Source organism: Triturus cristatus, chromosome 4_2, assembly GCF_964204655.1.
Source record: "Triturus cristatus chromosome 4_2, aTriCri1.1, whole genome shotgun sequence".
NCBI lineage: Eukaryota > Metazoa > Chordata > Amphibia > Caudata > Salamandridae > Triturus > Triturus cristatus.
Window position 1 is genome coordinate 942,227,725 of NC_140586.1, and position 14,964 is coordinate 942,242,688.

Consider the following 14,964-nt stretch of genomic DNA (forward strand, 5'->3'; position numbering starts at 1 on the left):
CGTACCCCAGCCCCCCACCTGTACGCGCCACACCCCAGGCCCGTCTCCCAGCCCAAGTACCTGTACGCACCGTACCCCAACACCGTAGCCCAGCCCCGTACCTGTACGCACCGCACCCCAACACCGTAGCACAGCCCCGCACCTGTTCGCACCGTACCCCAACACTGTAGCACAGCCCGCACCTGTACGCTCCGCACGCCAGGCCCGTCTCCCAGCCCCGCACCTGTATGCCCCGCACCCCAGAACCATACCCCAGCACCCCACCTGTACGTGCCGCACCCCAGGCCCGTCTCCCAACCCCGTACCTGAACGCACCGTACCCCAACACCATAGCCCAGCCCCGTACCTGTATGCACCATACCCCAACACCGTAGCCCAGCCCCGTACCTGTACGCACCGTACCCCAACACCGTAGCCCAGCCCCGTACCTGTATGCACCGTACCCCAACACCGTAGCAAAGCCCCCACCTGTACGCACCGTACCCCAACACCGTAGCACAGCCCGCACCTGTACGCTCCGCACCCCAGGCCCGTCTCCCAGCCCCGCACTTGTACGCCCCGTACCCCAGCCCCCACCTGTACGCACCGTACCCCAACACCGTAGCCCAGTCCCGTAACTGTACGCACCGTACCCCAACACCGTAGTACCCCAACACTGTAGCCCAGCCCCGTACCTGTACGCACCGTACCCCAACACCGTAGCCCAGCCCCGTACCTGTATGCACCGTACCCCAACACCGTAGCCCAGCCCCGTACCTGTACGCACCGTACCCCAACACCGTAGCAAAGCCCCCACCTGTACGCACCGTACCCCAACACCGTAGCACAGCCCGCACCTGTACGCTCCGCACCCCAGGCCCGTCTCCCAGCCCTGCACCTGTACGCCCCATACCCCAGGACCGTACCCCAGCCCCCCACCTGTATGCACCGCACCCCAGGCCTGTCTCCCAGCCCCGTACCTGTACGCACCGTACCCCAACACTGTAGCCCAGCCCCGCACCTGTACGCCCCGTACCCCAGCCCCCCACCTGTACGCACCGTACCCCAACATCATAGCCCAGCCCCGTACCTGTACGCACCGTACCCCAACACCGTAGTACCCCAACACCGTAGCCCAGCCCCGTACCTGTACGCACCGTACCCCAACACCGTAGCCCAGCCCCATACCTATATGCACCATACCCCAACAACGTAGCCCAGCCCCGTACCTGTACGCACCGTACCCCAACACCGTAGCAAAGCCCCCACCTGTACGCACCGTACCCCAACACCGTAGCACAGCCCGCACCTGTACGCTCCGCACCCCAGGCCCGTCTCCCAGCCCCGCACCTGTACGCCCCATACCCCAGGACCGTACCCCAGCCCCCCCACCTGTACGCACCGTACCCCAACACCGTAGCCCAGCCCCGTACCTGTACGCACCGTACCCAACACCATAGCCCAGCCCCGTACCTGTACGCACCGTACCCCAACACCGTAGCACAGCCCGCACCTGTACGCACATTACCCCAACACCCAAGCACAGGCCCACACCTGAACGCACCGTACCCCAACACCGTAGCACAGCCCCGCACCTGTACGCACCGTACCCCAACACCGTACCCCGCACCCTCACCCAGCATCGCGTATGTACGGACCGTAGCTACGCGAAAAAGACTCGTACAGAACCAGGACACTGTAAAACAGCACAAGGAGGGTCAATTCGACTCGCACAACACCACAAAACACGTCAACATGACAAAATACATCTCTATGACTGACCTGGCACATCCAAACAGAGGCCCTAAATCACAACCACCTCTTATAACACACCCACCACAAATTCAAACACAGCCACACCCACAAATGGACCAATAAAAAGGGCCCCCACACACAACCCATGAGCCTTTGCAACAGACCCACTGCTGACAGACACCACAGACAAACAACTGCACCTTACTTACACCTTAACTACACCTTAACTTACACACCTTCACACAACCTCCTTCACAAACACCCCCTCTTCACCTTCACACACACACCGTCACATTCACACCCACACACCCACAACCATCCACACCCACACCCCACACCATGCCCACAGACAAGAATCCAAAGTTCACAACGGCGGAGCTGGAGCTCCTTGTCAACGAAGTCATCAGAGTCGAGCCACAGCTGTTTGGAACATTGGTCAGACAGACCAGCATAGCCCAAAAAACCAGCCTGTGGCAGAGGATCGTCGATAAGGTGAATGCTGTTGCGCCCATCCGAAGGACCAGGCATGAATGCCAAGCCAGGTGGTACGATCTGCGCAGGGCAGTCAAGAGGAAAATGAACGAGGAATACGCCCAGAGTAACATCACTGGAGGTGGGCTGCCCCGCAGACCCGTACATTACCATCCCTTGGGAGGAGAAGGTGATGGCCACGCTTCCGCCGGTGGGAGTACACGGAGTCGAAGGAGTCGCAGAGCCTGGTGAGTACACAAACAACTCACGTAACATGGGGGGAACGGCATCCACACCACAAACACACCAAATGCACGCAACTTACCCCATTACCCCAAGCCCTCACCGCACACAACCACACTCAAAAACCACGCTCATGCCACTAACGTCTCCATGCCCCATTCACAAATAAAGGCAATGCCATGTCCCAGGCCACAACAACCACAAACCCAAGACTGGATGTCCGGGATGCTGGGAGGGTGGGGCTCACACAACACATTGTGCAACACAGCCCATATGGCCTAGGTACATACCCATGCACCATGCCCAATGCACAGGGACTGGCAAAGTACTGACAAGGTAGCTGACACTTGGCCCTGCTGTAGGCAGCACAAGGCCCTCCTGTGACCACTGTACACTCAAACAACAACTCCACTAGCTCACATACCCAGCACAGGAACTCACACACACTGTCATGCCAGCATGCACCATGAGGGGACAGACACATCACCTGGGAGACCCAATGACAAATCACACTACACCCAACAGCAGGCCCGGTCACACCCCCCCCCCCCTCACACAAGCACACACCCCCGGGGCAGGCGGCAACGGATTTACCCACTCTCACAATGGACATGTGACACAACAAGACCAATCCATAGCCAAATAAGCATACCAGCCAAAAATCTACTGGCAAACACTCAGGAGCACATACCAATCTGGCCCCCGCAACATACCCATCCACAAGTGTACATTGAGAGGAATGCTAGGCACATCCAACCACCTGGAGGAACTGTGACTACTTGAATATGTATGAAACATGGATGTGGCATGAAACAGCATTTACATTATCTCTCTCTCACACACAGGGCAACATCATCGACCTCCCCCCAACAATGGGGGTGAACAATCACAGTCCCAGGCTCAGCGTGAAGATGATCCCACCGGCAGCGATGACTCCCACCACTCTGTGGATGACCCCGACCAACCTGGCCCCTCTGGTGCCCAAGCCCCTGCAGCACCTGCGTCAGGTACATCTGTGCCAACCACCACCCCCATTCCTGCCACATCCCAAGAGACACCCAGGAGCCCTGCTCGCACTGAACCATACAGCCAGTCTGACCAGGAGGGACAAGGTTCTCCGGGCACCCAGGAGGAGGCAGACGACCACGCTAATGCCATCCCTCAGGGGTCCCATAGACCTGATGTGCCCACAACGGCAGGCCAACTAAACCAAAAGAAGCAAATGGCAAACCAAGGTAAAGCACTTCCAGTCCATGTATTGTTGTAATTCATGTGATGGTGCAGACTCTTCCCACACCCGCCGTCCGAGGGTGTTATATCAAGATCAACAAGAGAGAAATTGGAAGGTGCACTCATTTTAAAGTCAATAGTAATGAGGTGAATCGCTTATTCCATGCAAAAGTTCTTTTATTCAATCAAATTGTCCAAAACTGGCACACAGCCAACGCGTTTCGTTCCCAATTCTTTGCCAGTGGGAACTTCGTCAGGGCTGTAACATTATAGATCAAAAACAACATAAATACCACAAAATATTAAACGAATACAACAAACATAGAAAAACTGACATACATGTATAATGCACATAGATGACCCAACGAGAAACAAACCCACAATTAAATCAACTAACAAAATTGAACAAACAGACTCTAATATAAGCAAAATCACACCCCTAGGGTAACATATTTTAAGCATCATATGGGACAAAGACTGAATAACATTATATGAATATATAAAAATAACTTATCAAAAGACATATAAAGACAGAATAAAATGAAGATATGAATGGAAGGCACATAAGCCACATTTAAAAGACCACATTTGTGATGACACATTAAAAGGCACATCAAAAAAGAAAACAATAAGAAGGAGAAGCAGGGGAAAAATGAAACATTGGCACATACCAGTAATCACATGTATGCAGCAGATCTTTAAAGGGTATGTGCCTAATAGTATGCTATCTTACACAGTCAATGATGTACCATACTTAAACACTTTTTTATATAAGTCTCAATCCAAAAAGGAATTTTGCTATTTTTTTCCAGTCATTTTCCTCAGTCTAAAACTTAATTGAATTAGAAAGCATGGGGTTAAAGTAAAGAACAGAGTTTGTGCGTGTGATGCAGCACATGGCTGTAATCAAATAAACCAGTCCAATATGTGAAGATATACATTTGATCAGCGCAGGGATGTCATCATATGAAGCAGTCTAATATCTCCATAAGGTTAATTTCACAACAGGGGAACCAGAACCCTAACGTTTTTGGTAACATATTTGTTGAATTCCGGGTAACGTCCGCCCTGGGACATGGTGTTGATTCACTTTGACCCCATGGGGATTTTGGGGTCTCCTCAGGTAAGGGAACTGGTGGGGACAGTGTCTGTGAGACATGGACAAAGGGCACTCAGAAAACACTGGGCTATTGTGTCTAGAAAATCCTTTTTGTGGGACACCGTAAACAATGCTGAAGAAAGACCTGGAGCACTCATCTGAGGAGACAATGTTCATAATAATGCTGTTTAAATTGGAAAAAGAGAGGGGCACAATCACAATCTGTGTGGAAGAGGAAAAAGTGAGGAAATTGTTCTAGTTTTTTTCCAGGACTTGTGGTTGCTATTTAGTTGCCAGAGCCGGGATCATTTCCGGGAGCTTCGCTGCAGAGAGGTGCTCGACCAGCTGTGGGCACCTTGTCTCGGCAGTGCTCTGTTCAGATCACTTGCTGGGATTGGGGAATACCATTTCAGCATACTATTTCAAAGATGGATGTCCCATGGCTCTCATTCCAGAGAAAGTGTGATGTCACATGATGAGTGGCCATGCTGGGACTTATAGTCCACCAAACCAGGAATGGGTAGGAAGTCCTGTTGGGTAACTCTGGATATCTTCTGCAAGTGACGGATAGACTGGATATTATGAAGGTGTCTGGATGCAGACCACAATTGAACCAATATTGACAATAGAGATTTGCATTGGCTGGCCTTTGTGCTTGGTGGAGGCAAGGAGGAGTGCAGAGAAGTTGTGTTCTCACTAAGCATGCCAGGACATGTAGTCAACTAAGTTTTGAAGAAACATCTGTGTATAAAGGGAGATTTAGAGATTCAATTTATTCTGAGACCTGGAGGAATGTGATTCCTGTCCCCTGTTAATCTCTTGGTACAAAGTTGTTGAAATGATAGTGCTTGCTTACTTTAGTTAATAATGGACTCGTGAAATGAATTTATCAGATCATGGGTTGGCTGGTTACAAGTTTGAAGAAACACAAAGGGGGGTGGACATGTTTAAAATATGTTCAACTTGGATGTATTAGATGCCTGGCAAGAGATTCTGAACTCAATGAAGCTCAAAGATACTTTGGGTGAGATGCTGTCTACCCAGTGTTGAAATTGATGATAGCTTCTGTCTTCAAATGAATGCATTCTGTTTTACCGCCTCTAAGATGCTAAGTTATAGGCTGCATGAAAGGAAGAGACAGATACATATACCCTGGAACCCATTCACTTGCCTCTTGCCACCCTGTCCTCCTGCTGTGAAAGGCTGCGGTCGTCTCGTAGCTGGAAAGAAATAGAACAAAGGGTTAAACAACTCATCAAGGACTCTCCCGTGCAGGAAGAAGGCCGACCCGCCCAACCGATGAACTAACCAGGGGCCCAGTATGCAGGAGGAATGGACATCACCCACGGAAGGCGGGCGAACCTGGAAACGAAGGGTGGAGCTGGGGAAAGCCGGAAGATGCCGTGAATGAAAGCCCGAGAGGAACACCGTCAGAGGAAGGTGAGAAACCAAAGGGAGACACCTGTACCGGAGACACGGAAGCCAGTGAAGAGACTCCAGAGGACTGGAGCGAGGAGTGGTGGACGCCCCCAGGAGAGACCTATTCACAGGAGAGTTGCGGCACTGGCAGTGAGTGATCCAGACAGGGGGGAGGAGAAGGAGACGGGGAAAAGGGGGTCAGGAACCTTAAACGGGAAAAAGTTCAGACTCCTGAGGAGAGTATGGTGAAGGGACACCGAAAGCTGTTTATTCACGCCACATTGATTTCCCTAAGTGTGGTTGTGTGGGGGTCACAGCCGAAGGGGCTGAACATTGTTTAAGAAGCTTCATTTTTTCTTTTGTGCATTGTTTTACGGGCACGAGGTCAGGAATTGAACCCTGGAGAGGACTGAATATCAGCAGCTGATCAAGTCATCGATAATATCATGAGGGAAACCACATTGCACTAAATCACTAATGCCACAGTTTTTAGGAAACCAATTATAAGAGGGTCAATCGTTTAGTTATTTATTCCTTGTCAGTCTAGTATATGCCTTGGTTTACCTCATTTCTTTGGGGTGATTTTGTGTCCCATTTACTTTGAGAAAGGGGAAGAGAGTGTGTAAGAAAAGTGAGAGAGAGGATCTACCCTTATATCACTAATCTTTCACCCCTCACCTATTTTTTAAAATAGAGAGTGTGAGCCATTGCCCTTTCCATTCACTCCGGGTGTGGTGAAGGATACTGTCCCAACCCCAACTCACCAAAAATACAAAAGATATTTACTGCCATTTTCTCCTCTTTTCAAGCCTTCTGTGGACATCTGCCTGAAAGAAAGAAGAAAAGAGAAAATATAACCACGCAGAGAAAACCAGGACTCAGAACACTAAGTGTCCCATGTACACCCAACCGGTCTAATTAAATATGCAAAAATTGAGAAACATATCAAGTCTCCTCCATTCTGTTTCCACCCATCTCTCCAACAGCTGGTGTCAGAAGTGGGATCCAGGGAAATGGAGGCTGTTATGCATAAAATGGCGGAAAACCAGGAGAAGCTGAGCAAAATAATGGAAAAGTTCCTAGCTGTGGCTTCAGAGGATCGAGAAAAATTACATAAAGTCCTAACGGAACAAAGTCAAACCAAGAGACTGTGATAGGCAACCTCGCAGAAACACTCAGTCAACAACGAGGTCATACCACCCTCCCCTCGGTGATCATGCAGAAATTCGTCAGTTGAGAGTATCCAGATTTCTTTTTTTCAAACTTTGAAAGAATGGCAAGAGCTGCGGCATGGCCTATCAATAAATGAGGACAATGTCTTGGCCCTCTTCTCTCTGGAGATCTCCCAGTCACATATCAAGCAGCTAACCCGCTTGAGATGACGCCATACGAAGACCTCAAGAAGAGTATTTTGGAACGGATGGGAGTGGATGAAGAAACATACAGGATCCGACTACGACAAATCAGAGAAGGTCCTCAAGAAACCCCAAGAGCCCTATGTTACAGGGTGCGAGACATGGCGGACCGATGGCTGAGGCCATCGGCCTCCACTAAAGAGGAAATAATGGAGAAAGTGTATTTAGAGCAATACCTATCATCCTTACATCCACCCATACAAAAATGGGTACTCTTACATACTCAACTCAGTCTGGATAGAGCAGTAGAAATTGCTAGTGCCTTCAATGGAGCACAAGAAATACAAAAGGGGCGAGAAGAAACCCAGTGGAAATATTCAGGGGGAGACAGCATCTAAAACACATAGGGGGAGATTTACTAAGATTTTGCATCGTGTTTGCATCACAAAAGTGACACAAAACGGCGCAAAATAATTTTATCAAAATTAACTTTCCGGCGCTAAACTTGTTTAGCGCAGGAAATAACGTAAAAGTAACGCTAAACCGCGCATTGCGCTGCTTTGCATTACTTTGCGCCATAGGGGCGAAACAAGGGTGGTGCATGGGTATTCCCATGCAACCACCCAAGGTTTCTCATGCTGAATCCAATTTACTTAAAACAGTAGATTGGGTTTAGCGTGAGAAAACTGCACCCTTTTCAACTAGGCGCAAGGAAGCAGAAATGCTTTCATTTTTCCTTCCTTTTCCGACTTTGCATGCGTGCTGCACTGTGCAGCGTGTATGCAACATGGGGAAAAGCTTTGCATCGTGTCTAGCATAGTATTTAGATACAGGAAGGGTACCCTTCCTGTACAAAACCTATGCTACACTTATGCACACACCCTAGCGTTGCGGTGCTAACGGGTGTGCATGGTGCACAGTAGCTGGAATCAGAGCCGGCGCAAGGGAAATGGGAGGAGAGAGCCTTATCTCTGAAGATATGGCACTCTCCTGCTCCCTCCCTGTCACACAACACAGCGCAGCTTCGTGGGGGGCTGCGCTGGTTTGCATGACTTTTTTGAAAATCTTACCCATAGAGTCCCTCCTAACTTTACTACCGGGACTCTACCTGTACCGACACAACCTCCACCTAATCTTGGACCTCAGTGTTTCCACTGTGGTATGTGCGGACACATTGCACTTTGGGTGGAGATATGCCCTGAGTGCAGATTTCCACTCTGGGTGTAGAGATTCTGCCCCAAGTGTGGAAACTTCGCCCGAGTGCGGACATAAAGATGTTACTCGTAACTAGTGCTTAATTTGTAAAATAGTAAGTACCAAGGCTCTGACCAGGTCACTGCAGCTTGCACCACCCATCGCCCTTGTCATTGCTGCCAAAACAAATACTAACCATCTCTCTCGCATATAAATGCGACAGTTCAGAGTACTCCAGGTCCCCAAATCTAAAGGAAAGGCTGGGGAGGCAGGTATTAGCAATTTTAATGTATATTGTATGCCTAAAACAACCATTGTTCTGCTCAGCTCTAAATTAGATGAACAGCGCCACTATGTGGTAGACTGTTCTAAATATGTTGTTGGGGACCATGTGTGGATACCTGCCTTTTGGGGACTACCCTTCCCCAATGTTTTTAAAATATACTAATAACAGAAACATTTTTAAAGAAAAAATTAATGATACAGGATCCTGCTTCAAATTTGCAAATATATTGTTATTTCTTCGCGGGCACAGAACTATCCTTGTGGGGTGTTAGAAGGCGGACCGCTGGGGAGTCGGCGGGACCACCCAGTGGGCCTCCTTACTGCAAGGAAGTAGCCGAGCGCCGCTGAGAAGCCTCCGAGGAGAGGTCCTTCCCCTATGATCGTACTAGCCCAGTAACACCACTACACAGGACTCGACACGAGTATCAGTTCTCATATATCTTTATCGGTAATTATCATAGGTTTCTTTGGCAATACGTACAGGTGGATCGAGGGATCCGCAAAAGAGTCTCAATGTCTTTGTGGGGAAGGGGTAGCGGGACAGTCTCAGTTTCAGCCTGGTACGGGAGTACCCTGCGCCCAGGTATTAAGCCTCAAGCTGGGAGGGGCTCCGGGAGTTGGAGCGTCGGGTGCCGGACACAAGGGCAGCTCGAAGAGGTCGAACCGCGATGGAGTCAGCAGGGCTCGGCGGGTCAGTTCAGCTAGTTTGAGCCGCGACGAAGTCAGCAGGGCTCCGGTGGTAGTTCAGCGAGGTTGGGCCGCGACGGCGTCAGCAGGGCTCTGAGGTTTCCGTGAGGGTCTTATGCTCAGCAAGGTGGAGCCGCGACGCAGCCAGCAGGGCTCGAGGTACAGTTCCAGGTGAGAGTCTTTTCTCCGTAGGGTCAGCCGCGATCCGATCAGCAGGGCTCTCGACTCCAGGATACAACTACTGTCCTGGTGCGGGTTCGCCCCAGATATAGGTCTGGAGCCCTTTGATGTCCGGACCCTTGCGTCCGGAGGGGGCGGAGAGGCCGGGCTGGGAGAGGCCAGACGCCCAGCGGGAGAGGCGCCAGTGCCCAGGGAGGCCGGAGAGCGATCGCACCCAGGCGTTGGGGGACGGTAGGGGGTCCCATCGACACTCCCCTCCTCCGGGATCGGGGGATTGGTCACGTGGTGCCCCCTGGCCGGATCTTGGTGCCTCGATGTCGGGGTTTCGCTGGGGCCGCGGCCGGGGGGAGGCCGGGTCACGTTGGCTGGTGTGGGTAGATGTGTACAATCCAGGGGGGACCCCGAAGGGTGAAGGGGTCCCCGGTTGGCCTGAAAAGGAGGCCAGGACCACGCCACGAGGCCCGGTCCAACATGGGGACTTGAACACGTGCTACCATCCTTGTGAGTAATACTATTTGTGATTGAAAACAGTCAAAGGCACATGTCTAAATGTTTATTTTATCAACAATATCCACAAACAACATTATAATCCAGTCATATATGAATACCTGCATATATGCTATGGGTATACACCAAAGACAGATTTTGTTAATGTGCCAGAAAATATCACATCATGCTTACAGAAAAACACCTTAAATTGTATTTAAACTGCTTAATAATGCTTAAATTCTTAGGAGATAAAGGAACTAGCACAAAGAAATTAACATATGGAACCAAGGAATATTCTCACGTGGAACCCAGGGCTTGGATATCTGCTTACATGTTTGCCAAAATAGCTGTTAGGCCACACATCCATAGGAGTGTATGTAATGTAAATGTCTGCATAGGGGTAGTGTCGGATGATGCCCAAAGAGATGGTATGTCATCAATGCATTGGGATGCTGCGTGATGAAGGCAATAGAGGTGGTATGTGATCCTAGTAGCACCACGCTTTGTATAGAAATGGTGTCTTCAGCCATGATTAAAGATTAAAATGTGAAGATACATTTCTTCAAGTCATCATAGAAATATCATATGATCATAGGAGTCCTCACAAAGCTAATGTGTGAATGCAATCATGTCCAAGTCCCCAAGTGTGAGATTATTGGGAGGTCAAAAACCCTGAGTTAGTGCATGAAGATGATTGTGCTCAAGTCCCCACTTAAATAGTGTGTAAAGACTGTGGTACTTTGAAATTTGGGACCGCGTAGGAGGCAGGGCCCTACCCCTGTCTATTCCGGTATTAGCGAACCGCAAATGGCCAATACGGTATGTACAAGTACTTTGCATAACATTTCATTGATAAATATACTATGTATACGATGTTATACATTGGCTCCGTGGGTTCCATCCTGGAGCGGTGGCCATCTTATAGTTGCCCTTACATAGGCTACACTTTAAGAACAAATACAGGCCTCTAGAACACATGCACCTTCCTTTGACTTCTCTGTGACCTGTGCGAATTGGCTCCACCGCCCCAGGTCAGTCCGGTCCCACGAGCTGCCCGTCCTACGGCCACCTGTGATTAGCATCAGGGTTTGACACACCATAAAGCCTTTTCATCCCACACAAGCCTCCGGCTAATCTCTTTCACACCTGACTGTTCCTGCTTTATGGCCTGTTTTGCAAACAGGAGCTGCCCGTGTTTATTGGGGTCTGCTGATATCTGATGAGGGATCTGAGCCTCGCTGGGTAAATAATTGCGGGCCGGCTGAACTGAAATGTGGGATTGTAATCATGACTCTACTTGTTCTTTGAAGGAAAATATGTGAATGACCAACTGCAAGAGAAGGGCGGTGTTGCCCAGAGCGTAATATTCTGTATAAAAGAGAAGACTGGTTTTTGTTCTGCAGACTGCCTCATTCAGTTGCTAAGGCTTCTGTGCGACGTAGTCTCACTCATTTGAGTTTAATAAAGATGTCTTTTCATATTTCAGCTTCTTTGCCAAGTTCTTTGTTATATTACCATGAGAGTGGAATTTTCATATACCACAACAGGAAGTACTCGAAGTCATAGGGTGCTACCCCTGGCACCTCTGGGGTCTCAAAAATCAGAGTACTTCAGTTGGCGCCCAACATAGGGCTCATCAGCGAAGTGACTTCTTGTGGGAGTAATCTTGTCAGGAGACTGAAATCTACTGAGGAGGACAGAACAGGACTCTACCAAGAAGGTAATCTGTGCACAGGGATTCTGGAGATTCTTTTATGCAGCCCAGTATATTTCTGATCTTCCTGATTTTGATCCTACACATGATGTCACTCCTGCATGAGAACCCTTTTGGCGTGAGTATTATAAAGGACCGTTTAGTCATGTAGAACTTGGCAGTTAGAATTTGGGTAACATTTTGATTAGTAAAAATAAGAATTAAGTATAAATGGGTCGCTCCCAGTCCTTTGGTTCTTTGGGTCTTTAATTTGGTTATCGCAATTACCAAAGCCGAGGGGTTGGTTTCTTGGTTTTTGATTTGGTCATTGCAATTCCCATAGTCAAGGGTCTCGTATATTTGCGAGTGTATTGGTAGAGATAACCCCTTGAAGTTTGAAGCTAGATTAGTGAGCTATAAGATGCCTGATCTTAGCAAATTTGGAAAATGTAGCTTTGGAACTTTGGTGTATAGGTTTGAATATGTGAATTGCAATTTGTGTAGGCAGGTAATGAGGAGATATTTCTCCATTTGGTTTCCGCAGTGTTTTTGGCATGCCTGTTTGTAAGCTCACATAAAAAAAATGTGTTGCTTTTTTGGAAGGTACCATAGTTAAAATCGGTTAGATTTGAAAACATATTTCTTCCTTGGCGATTTTGTATCCCCAGGGAATTAAAATATGACATAATACAAAACAAGGATCCTTTGTTCTGCACAGTTTTATGAATGAAGATATGCAGAACGATTTTGTTTGGTGTTCTGCTAGCCCAAGCTAGTGAATTGAGCATATTCACTACTTCTTGGAGATACATCAGTCTGTTGGGCTGTTTATGCAGCCTTTTGGAACACTATTGAGAAGCGTTTCTTGTAAATATGACTTACAACTAGTATTTGCAAATGGTTTGGTTCAAGTATAGTCTGTGAGCTGTTCTTTCTTTCTGTCATGCGTATTGATTTGTAAGTCAACTGTGTGTTTAAATGTCTATGTGGTTTTCTCATTAGTGCAACTTCTGTAAGTAAATTGCGACGGCGCTATTTATGAAAAATGGCTAAAGCGCGCTGTATTGTCTGTTTGACCCCCTTTCCGTTTATGTCTGAAATGAGCTCAATATGTGTTTGTGGGTCTTTTCATGTTTTCAGTCTGTTAAGTAAAATGTTGGTTAATTAATATCAAGTAGAAACTTAGGAAAAAATGCAGAAATGAACGGTGTGATGTGCTAAAATAGCTATATGTTGCTCTTTAATTTATAGAATGAGCAATTGTGCACATATACAAAATTGCCGTTAAATGCTTAAAGGATATAATTAGAAACACATTCAATAGATATAAATAAGGCCCCAAAAACGAAATTATCTATTTTTGCAAAAGTAACTAAATTTACAGCATTTTCCTTAGATGCATTGTATTAGATGTTCACAGGCAAACTTTTCAGCTGCAGTATATTTGATAGAAATGTTCATTCAGCCAGCACCTTCCCAGTTAAACACGGGTGGAATTTTGCATAACCGTCCTTTTAAATGAAAGTGGTGCAAAAATGTGACGAGTTTCAAATTGGGCTTATGCGCTTAGGCTTGTGAGTTAAATGTGTCCAAAATGATAGGCAAGGGATGCAGCTTGTTTTTTTATACATGGAATTATCACAAAAACGAATAATTGGGATTTTTTTTTTTTTTTAAAGAAAATTATTAATCATGGAAAAATTATTTTAAAAAAATAAGTGCTTTTCAAAATCGTTTTTTGATATTTATAAAGCTTAATACTCATACTATGACCTCCTAGCATTAAAATTTGATTTGAGTTGTGTTGCATCACTAAAATGGCAAGCATTCGTGTGTACAATTGTCCCTTGGCGCAGGCGCAAACAAGCTCATTTTTAAAAAGTATAAGTTATTATTTCCAATGCCTGACTCATGGGTTATGTAATGGACATTCTGGTAATGCATAGTATGCAAGAAAATTGCAGGATACTCATTTTTTAATGCCTGAAATATCAAAGTCGAATTTGGGTAAAAGCGCTGTTTAAACTGCAAGTGTCTCAGGCTTCAGTAAATACATACATTTAGGTTTGATATATATTTACAGGTTGTGCCTTCTTATGATTCAATGAGTTAATATGCCAGTACAACGGCTTGTTTTAATATCAGGGTTGAAGGTTCTAACTTCAGCTGGGCCTGCTGAGAAGTTCATTAATTTAAAGTTGATGAAATGTGTACCATTGCATAGGATTGCAACAAGCATTTATTCTAAAAACTGGTATGTGTGTTATTAAGTTTTGTGAATTATTCACAGTACATGTAGTTTAATAATCTGGGAATAGGGATAATTTTTTTAGCGCCTAAAAAGGAGAATTTATTTTTCAAAATAGAGTGAATTATTGCAAGTTAGGAGGAATTAGGAAGGCCTTCTGGCTTTGACAAATTCAGAGTGGCAGAAGCTGGGAGAGCTGCAGAGGCTGGCTCGGTCACGCTGCTGAGATGCTATCTTTAGTGTAAACAATAGAGTAGGCTGCCACGTTGACATTTATGACCTTTTAAATTAGGGCCTTGCCTCTGTGGAATGCAGAATGACCTTGCTACACGGGCCTCTAAAGCTGGGGTTTCTGGTTTCTCCATAACAACATCACTAAAACTAAAGAACTTAATTCCAAAGGGAAAATATAGAAAAGGGGTTTTCTTTGAAAGCCCAAACATCATGTTAAATGCTTTGCAGAACTGATACATTTGTGTTATTTAACAGAAAACGAAGTGTTCCATTAAGTCTTAGACAGAAAACAAGATGCAGCCTTTTTCTAAAAAAATTTTTTAAGGCTACATGCCTACGTGAGAACGCATTGCCAATTAAGACTTCTTTTTCACAGTGGAAATTGTAGGTGCCAAATTAATAT